Raw genomic sequence first — 14,303 nt, 5'->3', positions numbered from 1 at the left:
TATATATATATATATATATATATAGTCTTTTTTTTTATATTTCTCTGCCTTACACAGAAACATCTTTTTGTTTGTTTGGACATTTCTCTTGTTCAAATATTTTATTGTAAGGTAACAAGCCAGTATTACAGCAGAACAACATTAGAGGTTACAAATCAAGAGGTCACAAGCATAGGGGTTAAACAGGTGAAAACCGTATAGTAGGAAAGATACATCTTACACCTGGAAGGTGTTTAGGAATGTCAGGTATGTAAACCCTATCGATGTGGTAATAAGCACTATCTTTACACATGACAGGGCACATATAAACATATAGTCATATTTAAACATTGGTTAATATGGAGTTGGTACGGATGATCATGAACATGGAATGTGTAGATTAATGTAGCGATTCATTAAAGGGGTAGTATGACTTGTGTGGTGTTTTGCGCAATGGCGATAAGGATTAGGCGGTGAACACTGCAGTTGGCCTAATCAATGATGTGCCATTAGTGATCAATCTAGAAATAATCATGGTGCAAAGGAAAAGAGAAGATTATCGGGAGAAAGGAAGAGAGAAGAAGAAGAGAGGTGTGAAGGGAGGAGGGACGAGAGTCTAGGTGAAATGTGCATAGAGGTGTAATGTATGTTTGGATATTTCTCAGACAAATGCTGTTGGAAACATTTGCACAAGCTGTCTTCTAATACAATGAATACAATGGAAACACAGACACTATTGTTGTATGTTGTGCAAATGCCAGTTGGTTTTTTTCTACTGTCTCTCCAGGAATAATGGGCAAACAATGCATTCAGGTAACCAAGGCCAACCTAACTTGACCTTTTGACATATTTGACCTATGGCATGTATGATACAGTAATGCCATCTAGAGCAGAGGTGTAACTAGAACCTTCAGGGCCCAGTGCAAGCAACCACGAACACCCCCACCCCCCCCAGCCAGGGGCCCTTTCCACTGATCCCGGGGCCCTTTACTCCCATCATGCACCCTTTATTACAGTCCTGCAGTGGGCTCCCCTTTTACCATCTTGGGGTAACCACCACAGTGGTGGAATGCTAGGGCCCTAGTAGTTCTGCCACTGGTGTCAGTAGTTTTTTTTAATTTTTTGTTATTTTATTTTTTTATTATTTTTTAGCCTTTATTTTATTTGCAATTTTATTTTTCATTATTTTTTACAATTTTGTTTAGCAGACCCGTTGGGGGGCTTTGGTGAGATATCAGGGGTCTAAACAGACCTCTGATGTTTCACCATTGAGATAGAGAAAGGAGGACAAAGCCCTCAATCCCCTTTTCTGCAGCCTCAGCAGCACAGAATGAATGGACAGGAACAGCTCTTTACAGAGGCTTCCTGTTCAATCATAAACTGAAGCGTATTAAACACAGTTTACTATGCCTCAGTTATGAATGAACAGAGTCAGTGATCGGTATCGTCTATTCAAAAAAAGGAAGAGGCTGGTAAATAAAATATTTATTGGCCCCTTACCTGCTATTCATCCTGACACATCCCCTGCAGTAACCAGTGGGACAGGGGAGAGGGGATGCCAGCAGTGCTGCGGGGAGGGGGGGGGAGTGAGAGTACACAGGGGCTCGGGGAAAGCAGGACCTGGATAGAAGGGATGACAGGGTGACATATAGAGGAACCAATGCCAGCCATTTTCCTCCAGCAGCAACTGAATGCCTGCAGGAGGGAGAGGTGGAGAAGCAGGCTTTCAGTGGCTGCATGCAGGGCATTGGTTCCTCTATATGCCACCACCCCTCCTATCCAATAACATCTAACAACCATTTTTCAATGAATGCAGAAGGATTAGAGCCTGATATGATTACCAGAAAGTTAGTTCTCTAGGTCTTCAGATCTTTGTAAAGTGGTGTCAGTCTTGTGCATGGCTACTTTGATATCCGTGCAGAGGGTGGCGCACATCTTCTAATTCGCCTAGGCTCCTGCAGTTTCTGGAGATTGTGTCTACAAAGGTACATTTCATCCCTGACACCCTGTACACGGCCTGGCAGGGTGTGAATAGAGGCATAGCATTGTTGACTTGCTTGGAGCCTATCTACTATAGTGGACTTGGTAGTCTGTCCAGGGGGTCCAGCCAGAGGGGGGGAGAAGGCAGGCAGTGCTCAATCTGCAGGAGGGGTCAGCCCAAATGCCATGCTCTGAGTGAGTACTGCTGTAGTTGCAGAAGAAGGGTTGGAGTCTGGCTAATTGTCAGGTGGTGACAGGGTAGCTGCATAACGGGAGGCCTCTCCCTCCCTGTCTTTGCTCAGGAGCCAGGCAAACCACTCCAGCTTGGCTGCCGCTGTCTCCCTCACCTTCTCTCTAGGTTAGCAGCCAATATGAGAAGTCTTCAGTGCATCGCTGACAACTTGTGTTCCCTGCTCAGTAGTGTTGGAGCAGTCCCTTCTCCTGGTCATGGCAGCAGATTGAGCACTGGAGGGTCTCAGGCTGCCGAACGGTAAAGGAAGGGCTATAGAGGGAAGAGAGCTGAGTGGTGGGGCAAGGAGTGGTGTTGCAGTGGAGGCAGGAAAATCTACAGGAGAGGCCGCTGAAGCTCTGAGGAGCATGTCCACTCACATGGCACGCTGGCCACATCATGCACCTCTAGATGTATAGCAGAGCTGCACAGGCCCCCTGGAGTTTGAGGCCGGGTTGCAATTGCGACTCCTGTGACCCCTGTAGCTACTCCCCTGATCTAGACATTGAAATGAGAAATGTTTCACCCGTAGAAGACTATGATAAAAGAAGTAGCGAGAAAGGATATGTCCATGTGGGATTGTCTACCTAAACTTTCCAAATAAAAGGACCAGCAGCATAAGCTGATGGAGGGCAGCATAATGAGATAACAACAAGGAAGATATATGCCAGAGGAAACTTCACAGGACCAAAGAAGAAACTACACCTGAGAATGGCGCTATTGCTTGATCTTTGCAAATGCTTGTGGAGTAACCCTGGAGCCTTAGTTGTCTACGGAGATCGTGAAGCCACTATGGCCGGAGTTAAGTAACTTTAATGTATTCCTATTTTATAGACAGGCAGTGTTTGTGAATGTTTGTTGTATGTATATCTGTCAGTATTGTATTGTATTCCTATAATTGTAATAGTTTTTAGGTATAGCATTTTGTTTAGTAAAAACACATTAATAAACTACAGGTTAGTCGCTCCTTTGCTTAGACGGCAAAGAACCTTAATAGACACAAAAAACACAAACAGTCCCACTGAAAAATCTTTATTCTTAATGTAGGGATGTGTCCTCTTAAGATTAATCCTGCACTTAAGTTTCATCTTTGCTATAGTGCACAGATTTCATCAGTAGGTTGTGCTGTGATGTTTCATCTGCCACACACTATTGTGACATTCAGAGAGCTGAGTCAGGGATACATCATAGTTGATGTTTGTGGTTGTCCAACCACTAATGAGCTGTATCAATGAGTTGGGTCTAGCTCAGGGCTTGAAAAAAACGCTCGCCTGCTCACCAAATGCTAGGAGAAATTCCTCTGTGGCGAGCGGCGAGCACAGATGAAGCATGGAGCGACTGCACCTGCGCACCAAGCCTCATTGTGAAGCCGAGTTCCGGTTTCCAACTTCCGGTTTCTTCGGCTCCGCTGAGTGGAGACACCCTCTCCACCGCCGCGGGGGACTCGGAGGGACTAGGAGTAAGTACTGTAGTGTATACAACATGTCATATCACTATAACAAAGTACAGGGGAGCTGGGATATACATTACTGTATACACGTCATATCACTATAATGGAGTACAGGGGAGCTGGGATATACATTACTGTATACACGTCATATCACTATAATGGAGTACAGGGGAGCTGGGATATACATTACTGTATACACGTCATATCACTATAATGGAGTACAGGGGAGCTGGGATATACATTACTGTATACATGTCATATCACTATAATGGAGTACAGGGGAGGGGGGATATACATTACTGTACACATGTCATATCACTACAATGGAGTACAGGGGAGCTGGGCTATACATTACTGTACACACGTCATATCGCTATAATGGAGTACAGGGGAGCTGGGCTATACATTACTGTACACACGTCATATCGCTATAATGGAGTACAGGGGAGCTGGGATATACATTACTGTACACACGTCATATCACTATAATGTAGTACAAGGGAGCTGGGATATACATTACTGTATACATGTCATATCACTATAATGGAGTACAGGGGAGCTGGGATATACAGTACTGTATACATGTCATATCACTATAATGGAGTACAGAGGAGGGGGGATATATATTACTGTATACATGTCATATCACTATAATGGAGTACAGGGGAGCTGGGATATACATTACTGTATACATGTCATATCACTATAATGGAGTACAGGGGAGCTGGGATATACATTACTGTGTACATGTCATATCACTATAATGGAGTACAGGGGAGCTGGTCTCCGGCTTCTTTGGCTCCGCTGAGAGGAGACACCCTCTCCATCGCCATGGGGGACTCGGAGGGACTAGGAGTAAGTACTGTAGTGTATACAACATATCATATCACTATAATGAAGTACAGGGGAGCTGGGATATACATTACTGTGTACACGTCATATCGCTATAATGGAGTACAGGGGAGCTGGGCTATACATTACTGTGTACACGTCATATCGCTATAATGGAGTACAGGGGAGCTGGGATATACATTACTGTGTACACGTCATATCACTATAATGTAGTACAGGGGAGCTGGTCTCCGGCTTCTTCGGCTCCGCTGAGAGGAGACACCCTCTCCACCGCCATGGGGGACTCGGAGGGACTAGGAGTAAGTACTGTAGTGTATACAACATATCATATCACTATAATGAAGTACAGGGGAGCTGGGCTATACATTATTGTGTACATGTCATATCGCTATAATGGAGTACAGGGGAGCTGGGATATACATTACTGTGTACATGTCATATCGCTATAATGGAGTACAGGGGGGCTGGGATATACATTACTGTGTACATGTCATATCGCTATAATTGAGTACAGGGGAGCTGGGATATACATTACTGTGTACACGTCATATCGCTATAATGGAGTACAGGGGAGCTGGGATATACATTACTGTATACACGTCATATCGCTATAATGGAGTACAGGGGAGCTGGGATATACATTACTGTATACATGTCATATCACTATAATGGAGTACAGGGGAGGGGGGATATACATTACTGTGTACACGTCATATCGTTATAATGGAGTACAGGGAAGCTGGGATATACATTACTGTATACATGTCATATCACTATATTGGAGTACAGGGGAGCTGGGATATACATTACTGTATACACGTCATATCGCTATAATGGAGTACAGGGGAGCTGGGATATACATTACTGTATACACGTCATATCACTATAATGGAGTACAGGGGAGCTGGGATATACATACTGTATACAGGTCATATCACTATAATGGAGTACAGGGGAGCTGGGATATACATACTGTATACAGGTCATATCACTATAATGGAGTACAGGGGAGCTGGGATATACATACTGTATACAGGTCATATCACTATAATGGAGTACAGGGGAGCTGGGATATACATTACTGTGTACAGTTTTAGATTTTGGACTCTTTATTCTAAAGAAAGATGTAATTTCATGAGCTTTAAGGGGGCGTGGTTGGGGACGTGGTTGGGGGTGGGCCAGGGTAGGGTTGGGGGTGGACCTGGGCAAGGTTGGGTGGGGCAACTGGTGGACAGTAAGTTTTGTGACTGGCTAGTAGGTCTCAACTTAAAATTTTAAATACTGGTCTAGCTTCAACAAACCTCCTGGGCATCCTTCTAGAATGGTTTTTGCCTGCAGGTTGTTACCTGTAATAGAGGTGCTGGACTGAGCTACATCTGTAGGCACTGCTGAGATCCAAAATAAGACCGCCAAGATAAGAGTAATGAAACTAGGTACGGAGTTGTTACTGCTTACATGAAAAAATTTACCTAGAGAAGCATTTCTTTAATGTGAAGATCTTCTGCTGCATCTGTTCTCATATTATGAATGCATGGTGGACTTTGCACATAATTTGTGCACCAAAGAGTTAATTATAATAGAGGACTTTTGCTTCCTGATCTTTTGGCCCCATTCACACCTGAGCATTTTGTAGTGCGAAGCTTGAAAACGCTCAGAGGGAAAAAAAAAAGCAATATTACTGTATGGAGATGGTTCACATCTTCACTCCAAGTCGCCTGACGCAGAACGAGTGAACCTCAAAAAAGTTTTGGAGCTACCTTTGTAGCTCAAATTGGGCAGATCTGCACATTTTTAGTGCATTTATTCCCATAGAAAAGAATAGAAACACACAATTGGTGCATTTTTGTGTGCTTTTGTGTGTTTTAACGCTCGTTTTGCATATTGTATATATATATATATATATATATATATATATATATACTGTATATATACACACACACATACATACATGATTTGTGCTCCCGTGGTTTTCATGCCCCTCCCAGATGGCGTCAGATCGCCCATCAGTACACCAGTCATGACATTTAACTCCTTTACTGCCAGGAACACGCTCATGCACAATAAACCTCCACTGCTAGTATAGTGTCTGAACGGATCAATATCTTTAATCAGATCAGCACTATACCAGCGTTCACATTAGTATAGTGTCCCTAAAAACGCAGCATTAGTGGGATCAGCCCCGGCACCTGCCAGCACCTGCATTTAGCCCCTACGCTTACCCCCCCCCCCCTTCTCCCCCAGCAAGTGCAGTGTCAGTAGGTCACTGTCACTTGATACATTGCACACAAAACCGAAGTGTTCGCAGAATCAGGCCTGATCTCTGTTAGCACTTGTCAGTAAATTTTGAGGACTCTCATATGCAGCAGAGTGCCAGTACTAGTACCGCGCTACCTTTTGGTGAACTGGCGAGCACCAGCGGTCTAGTACATCTTGGTCTTTCACATATCTCTTAGATTGCAAGCTCCCAGGATCAGGGCCCTCCTAACCCTTTTGTATTGAACTGTATTGTTGCTGTATTGTCTCCTGTTATACTGTAAAGCGCTGAGCAAACTGTTGGTGCCATATAAATCCTGTATAATAATAATACCAGCACTGCAGTATGACTTGGTGACGTGGCGAGTCCCATAAGTCCAGTACAAGCCGATACGGTGGCGAGCACACGTATTGTCCCGTAGCCACCAAGAATTCACACACAAGCCTATAGAGCTCCTAGTATCCTTCCAGATGTGCTTGCAAATCCCGATTGACAGCCCACAAATTCTGCAGCACCTGTACTTCCCCCACTCACTGCCCACCGTGGAATTCAGGTGGAAATAGCAAATTTTCAACTCCCCTTGATTTTTGGAGCTGTTTTTCACGGAATATCTGTATGCGCTGATTGTGGATCAAAGCAATTTATATGCACAACAATTTATCGCCACCAACCCAAATTCAAACCTTGCCAGACCAGTTCATGGAAACTCATTACGGTTTCCGAATTTACATTTTTTTTGGGCCTAACCCTCATCATGGGCATTACTAAAAAAATGAATTGCGGTTGTATTGGTCCACAGACTCGATTCATCATATGCCGTGTTCTCTGCTGCCATGGCCAGGCATAGATATGAGAATATAATGCGATTAATGCATCTGAGTGATAACACACTCTGTCGTCCTCGGGGTGACCCTGAATATGATCGGCTTCACAAAGTTTGGCCCCTTATAAATCACCTTAACCAGAAATTTGCAGATGTGTATACTCCCCAGAAAAACATCTGCGTTGATTCCCTCATTCATTTTTCTGGCTGCCTTGCATTCAAATAATTTCTCCCCAGCAAGCGTGCCAGATATGGGGTCAAAATGTATGAGACTTGTGAGAGGGCAACAGGCTATACATGTAATGTTCGGATTTACGAGGGAAAAGATAGTCATGTGGAGCCCCCCGAATGCCCACACTACATGGGGAGCAGTGGCAAGATAGTTTGAGATTTGGTGTCACCCTTTTTTCATATGGGGTACCACTTATACATGGACAATTTTTATACAAGCTTGCCACTATTTAGACATTTGTACAATCTTGGAATTGGCGCATGTGGCACCATGTGACTTAATCGCCGGGGCTTTCCCCAATGGCTTGTAAATACCTGTCTTAGAATGGGGTAGAAAGCCTGCTTGAAAAGTGATGAATTGCTCGCAGTGAAGTGGAAGGACAAACAGGATGTTTTCATCCTGTCTTCCATTCACATACACACGACCATCCAAATTCCCATGGCAGCTGGTGTTGTTGAGAAGCCCCTCTGTGTCCACGACTATAACCTTAACATGGGAGGGGTGGACTTCAATGACCAGATGATGAAGCTGTACTCAGTTTTCCGTAAAGCCAGAAGCTGGTACAAAAAAAGTATCCGTATATTTATTTCAATTGGCTCTGTACAACGCTTTTGTGCTTTACAAAGCAACTGGACGAAGTGGTACCTTTCTAAAATTCCAGGAAGAGATCATCCCAGCCCTTTTGTATCCAGAAGATGCTTCGGCTCAAACCCCCAACCCAGATGCATTAAGCTGGCTGCATGAGAGGCATTTTCGCAATGCCATTCTTGCTACTTTAACCCAAAAGGCACCCCAAAAAAGATGTGTCTGAAGCAGACACGGAATTAGGAATGACACACGCTTTTTTTTGTCCCTCCTGTCCTCGCCAACCTGGTTTCTGCCTCAAGGACTGCTTCTGTTGCTACCACACACTAGTGAAGTATTAGTATAGGGTAAAGCACGGCACAGTCTAGGGCGCATACAGTATCTCACAGAAGTGAGTCCACCCCTCACATTTTTGTAAATGAAACCGGGGACGGAAAATGGCTAATTGGGTCCAATTTGGACATTTTCACTTAGGGGTGTACTCACTTTTGTTGTCAGCGGTTTAGACATTAATGTCTGTGTGTTGAGTTATTTTGAGGGGACAGCAAATTTACACTGTTGTACAAGCTGTACACTCACTACTTTACATTGTAGCAAAGTGTAATTTCTTCAGTGTTGTCACATGAAAAGGTAGAATAAAATATTTACAAAAATGTGAGGGGTGTACTCATTTCTGTGAGATACTGTATATACACAGGGTCTCGAAAAATGTTAGGTAGTCAGGAAACTGGCTATAGCATTTTGAGAGACCTTAACATCTGGGAGGTTACAGTTTTAACAAAAAGTTAAAAAAGTTAAAAATAAATAAATAAGTAAAATAAATAAACAAATAAATTAATACAAAACAAAAATAGTTGTCGCTTTATTGAGTTACTGAGATTTTTCATTCGCAATTAAAAAAAGAACATATATGCCCAAGCATGGGGGCCTGAGGTGACCAGTTAGTGGATCGCTCCTTTGCTTCGGCATATATATAGTATAATATTTTTTGCACAGATTTCAATAAAAAAGTTGTTTTATTGAGTTACTGTTTTATTGTCAACCATTGCTCTTTTCTTTGGAGGAATGCCATTCAGCTGCAGCACCATTCTGTTTATTCTGACAGCAACAGAGTCTTCCTCTCAGAGTATACGTCAGTGTGTGCAGCCCTGTTGGATGAGATTTTTTATCTGCAGTTAAAAAAGAACATATATGTCCAAGCATGGGGGCTTGGGGTGACCAGTGGGTGGATCGCTCCTATGCTTCGGCATATATATTTTACAATATTTTTTGGCACATATTTCAATAAAAAAAGTTGTTTTATTGAGTTACTGTTTTATTGTTAACCATTGCCGTTTTCTTTGCTGGAATGCCATTCAGCTGCAGCACTGATCTGTTTATTCTGACAGCAATAGGGTTTTGCTCTCAGAATATACATCAATGTGTGCAGCGCTTTTGGATGAGATTTTTCATCCGCAGTTAAAAATGAACATATATGCCCAAGCATGGGGGCCTGGGGTGGTCAGTGGGTTGATCACTCCTATGCTTTGGCAATTTTGCTCTTTGCCTGGCTGAGCTGCACTGGCAGAAAGAACCTGGGAAACAAAACAGCTGCCCAAGCGAGGGTATTGCTACACATATTTTCAGTAAAAAGTACACCAAAGTTAATTTTAGTGTACATAAATGCAATATATTACCTTATTTTTAGTAGGGTAATACTTTGATAAGTATTAAAATTGTGCACAGCCTTAAAACAGCGACAAATGTTGGTACACAATATTGTCCATAGGCAACACAGGCAAAATTAACCAGCTATTCCCATGCAGCTAAAACCAGTCCCCTCCCGCAGCTGAGAGCTTGCTAGCACATAATGTGATTTACACATAAAACTAAATAATACAGAGCTTTACAGTGCTATTACTTAATCTTCATATCAATTCATATAATCCACATATATACAAACCATAAAATAATAGCAAAATAATGATATTACAATTAAAGATAAAATTCTATATGCTTGTGTATATAAAAACCAGTAGAATTCACACTCCTCTTAAAATCATACCTCACTCCGCAGATCTTCATATATAGTGGGTAGTCCCTTTTATAACCATACAATCCTCAGTGTAGATCTTCAAGTATATGTGCTGACAAAAGATTCAAACACACTGTGCAATACAAATTTCAAAATTCAAATCCCCTTTCAAAAACATACCTTACTCAGAGGTATGTCTTTACCATGTATCCCAAACAATGCACCTCTGTGAATTTCTTTCATCACTTGTGCCTTATGGGTATGCGCTCACCACAAATGTGTGACCTCTTAAGCTACAGGAGTGATAGGGAAATTGCATATTACATATTGCCTTATTAATACTGTAGCGCACTAATGTTTAAGAATGCCTCTAACCCTTGGTTAAAGGGCTATACAAGGAGGTGTGATTAGTGTGATCTAGTTGTTCTCCATCTTTTACTCCATCTCAGGCTTAATAAAACACAATAGGATCTTAGTGCTTTCCATAGAAACTTTTTTTTTAAATATGGAAAGCTCCAGGAATTTGCGTGTCAACCATGTGCAGGGGCCACGTATTTTCATGGCTGTGAATCAGTCAGAAAACTGTATTTGCAGATCATTAAAGTGAAACCAGTCTTGTGTGTCCCAATGACACACCTCTGGTGAAGTCCTTGGGACATAACATAAGGTGAAGTTATAAACTGTGATGTCATCCCACTTAGTGGGCAGATCCTAAGGGTCTGGAATAGAATTTGGGTGGCCTCATGCTGTTTTTTCATTTTTTTTTATGTGGGGTCCCTCTTACGATTCATACTAGTTCTTAAGGGCCTGGTGTGAATTGGGGGGGGGGGGAAGAATCCATGTTGTTTTTTTTTTTTCAAACTATCCCAGCCTTACAGGCAAAATGTGGTCTGAACCTTGATCTTATTTCTAATGTTCAGCCAATTAGTTCAGTTTTTCTAGCTTGTGGCTCCTGCATTGCGGCCTTGTAACGGTGACATAATAAATGAAAAAAAAAGGTTTTTTTAAATTAAATAAAATATTTAATAGACATGCAATTTATGTAATGTTAACATTATGTTATCTCTGACACTTTCCATGAGAGTCAAAATCTAATATAATTCCCCCTACAGCTTTCAGGCATACCCCAAGCATACTATTTAAAGAAATTATTTTTTTCAGTTTCCTTTTAAACCATTGAAGTTACCTCTTCGTGATGAGCAATAACTCTAAAAAAAGTTTTTTTACTTCTAGGTCAGGGCCTGGCCCCCATGCCCTTTCTTTGTCAATCTCATGATTTTTAGCTTATAAAATGGCCATTACTGAAAATTAATATTTGGTCCCCATTCATTTCAATAATGATAATGTTCACTGAACCAAAACCTGAGTATGCTTTGTTCATCACAAGTCACCATCACCAAGTTGAATGATTGGCATTGGCTCTATTAATGTGCCCCATATTGCATCATTCCTTACTCTCAACAGGTTTATTCAGTGTACCACGAAGGAGATGCCTCTCTGTCCATTCTTGCTGGTCCATGTGTCTGTGGGCACCTGGGCCCTGCAAGCTTTAACAACACAGAGACTTAACCCTCCACATGCTGGTTGAGGGCAGGGGTGACCTTCACAGTTAAAATGGTGGCAGATGTTGTGGCAGGTGCAGATGGAGATTCTTGTGAACGGGGGAACTGGTGGAAAATGAAGAGCGAGAAGAAAAAGGATTGTGGGCCTTTTGCAGCTAACAGGCACCATTCATGTGCTGCAGGTTTGGTGAACAATCCTGTGTCCCCTCATGCATGTGGTAATTGTATCTCCCTGCCTGATGTCCCTTCCCTCTGTGCTCCTGACACTCTCTTCCTAAACATCTAATACAATAAATTTTTATGCATTCGTAGTAAGTAAATGAATACATCTCCCAATAATTACTATTACTAGGCTGTAGCTAGAGAGAGCTCTAATGATTTGTAGTGTGACTTCAGGAGACTAACAAATCACAAGCTCACATTAAACTTGAAATGAGCAAGTGAGCCACATGTGTTTTCTGTTCTCCTCTTGAGATACTGCAGGCTGCATCTTTGTCATACAACAACAAAGAAAAATCTCTAGCTCAACTTACCTAGCTCCTTAAAATTTGTACAAGACTTTATTCAAAAGCGCTTACATAATATACAGAGTTAATGCAGCAGTGAAAATAGCCTTTTGCGGAGTAAATGCAGCAGTAAAGATAGCCTTATAGCTCACTGTTCTCAATGGGAAGTCCAGACGTCATCCACAATGGCCTCCGGGATACTTCCGATAACGTCTGACGTCACTTCATCGAAGTGTCGCAAAGGCTATCTTCACTGCTCCTTTATGCTCTGCATATTATGTAAGTGCTTTTGAATAAAGTCTTTTGCAAATTTTAAGGAGCTTCTGCACGATGATCTTTTACATTGATTTTGGATATTTACATCACTGATTTTGGAGTTTGGTACTTAAAACCTGGAACAGCAACCCGGTCTAAGTTAAAGCTTGCATTACCTGTCAATTTGGTAAGGATATGGGTTGACAGGTGTCACATTTATTATTATATCACATGTGTTACTTGATCACTTGCTGATGTTTGTTGGGGCACAGATTCACATTACATGAAGAATAACTGACTCCACAGTGTCAGAAGGATCCTGGAGCAAGATAATTTGTCTGTATCAAAGCCTGCACTACCTGTCTATTTGGTAAGGTACATTGATTGGCAAATACAAAGTGTAAACCTCCTGCACTACTAAGCCTATACTAAGAAGATCAAATGAAGCTGCCAACATCCAATCATATACCAGATGATAAATCAAATAATGAAAAAGGCAATGATGTGGCGCTGCTACCTATGAATAAACCCTAAACCTGCAAAAAATAAACTCATAAACGCATGTAAATATCCACAATAAAACAAATAAAATGAATACACAAATAAAGTGATATTATAGTGCAGGGGATAAATGCCAACTATATAAGTGAAAAAAGGAACATTCATAAGCTGATAATGATGCCTAAACGCAGTATATGTGCATAGAAAACCAACCACACAACATTCACACTAATCTGGACTGAATGTCCAATTTTCACGTGACCGTGAGTAATCCAATGATAGGACTACTATAGGTGCTTCAAATTTCTCAAAAAAAAATACCCCACATAAAGTATCAAAACGCATGTACATGTAACATATATAGAAAATGAACCAACCCACTAAATCAATATGTGAAAAAACACATCACATTTCGTGCAAATACTCAATAAAACAATGAAAAACACAAATCAATATATCTACATGCATATATAAGCAGAAGCTCCAAATAGTGTAATACTGCTTTTATTAATTAGTGTGGGTAATAGGATATGCACTCACATAATCCTCCTTCTTGTGAACAGCATAAACAGATATTTCCCTTCACAATGGGTGTAGCTGAATGGGTGCACAAAGATGGCGTCCGACCAGAAGTACATCACCGCACGCCTACGCGTTACGTCACGTGTGTCTCGTGACTTCCACTGGGCTATTGCAAATGGGTGACAGACCTCCCTTACATAAGCAGCCTCATGAAAATCACCTAGAATTGATTGGCAGGTGTCACACAATTTGATTGCATTGTTTGATCACTCATTGTTGTATGGCGTGGCACTTACAGTATATGGAGAAGTGTTTATTACACAAGCAAGTTCCTACTCAGTTTGGATAAGGGGAGGAACCCCAATCACTGGATGTACATGTGATCACTGAGACACTGGTTTTGTGAACATTTGGATGCACACGCACTATTTATATTTGAGTTTAAGGATAATGCACTATGTTTAGTTTATTTCGAGGTACTGAGGGTAAAAGAAGACTCATTGCTTTGAGGAGTATTGGAGATTAAAGGATCACTAAGAACTGATGTACTTAAGAAGAC

At 41.7% G+C, this 14,303-nt stretch overlaps 1 protein-coding gene across 1 annotated transcript in view; it reads right to left on the bottom strand.

Moving 5' to 3' along the window:
- LOC149458374 (cytidine monophosphate-N-acetylneuraminic acid hydroxylase-like) overlaps positions 1–14,303 on the bottom strand; it is a 253,892-nt gene that overhangs the window by 117,865 nt on the left and 121,724 nt on the right. The gene's annotated exons all lie outside the window — the stretch shown is intronic.

This window comes from Staurois parvus, unplaced genomic scaffold (assembly GCF_062004578.1).
Source record: "Staurois parvus isolate SC_StPar_1 unplaced genomic scaffold, SC_StPar_1.0 ptg000287l, whole genome shotgun sequence".
NCBI classification, from domain to species: domain Eukaryota; kingdom Metazoa; phylum Chordata; class Amphibia; order Anura; family Ranidae; genus Staurois; species Staurois parvus.
The sequence above is the reverse complement of the archived record's forward strand: the minus strand, read 5'-3'. Positions and strand labels throughout refer to the sequence as shown.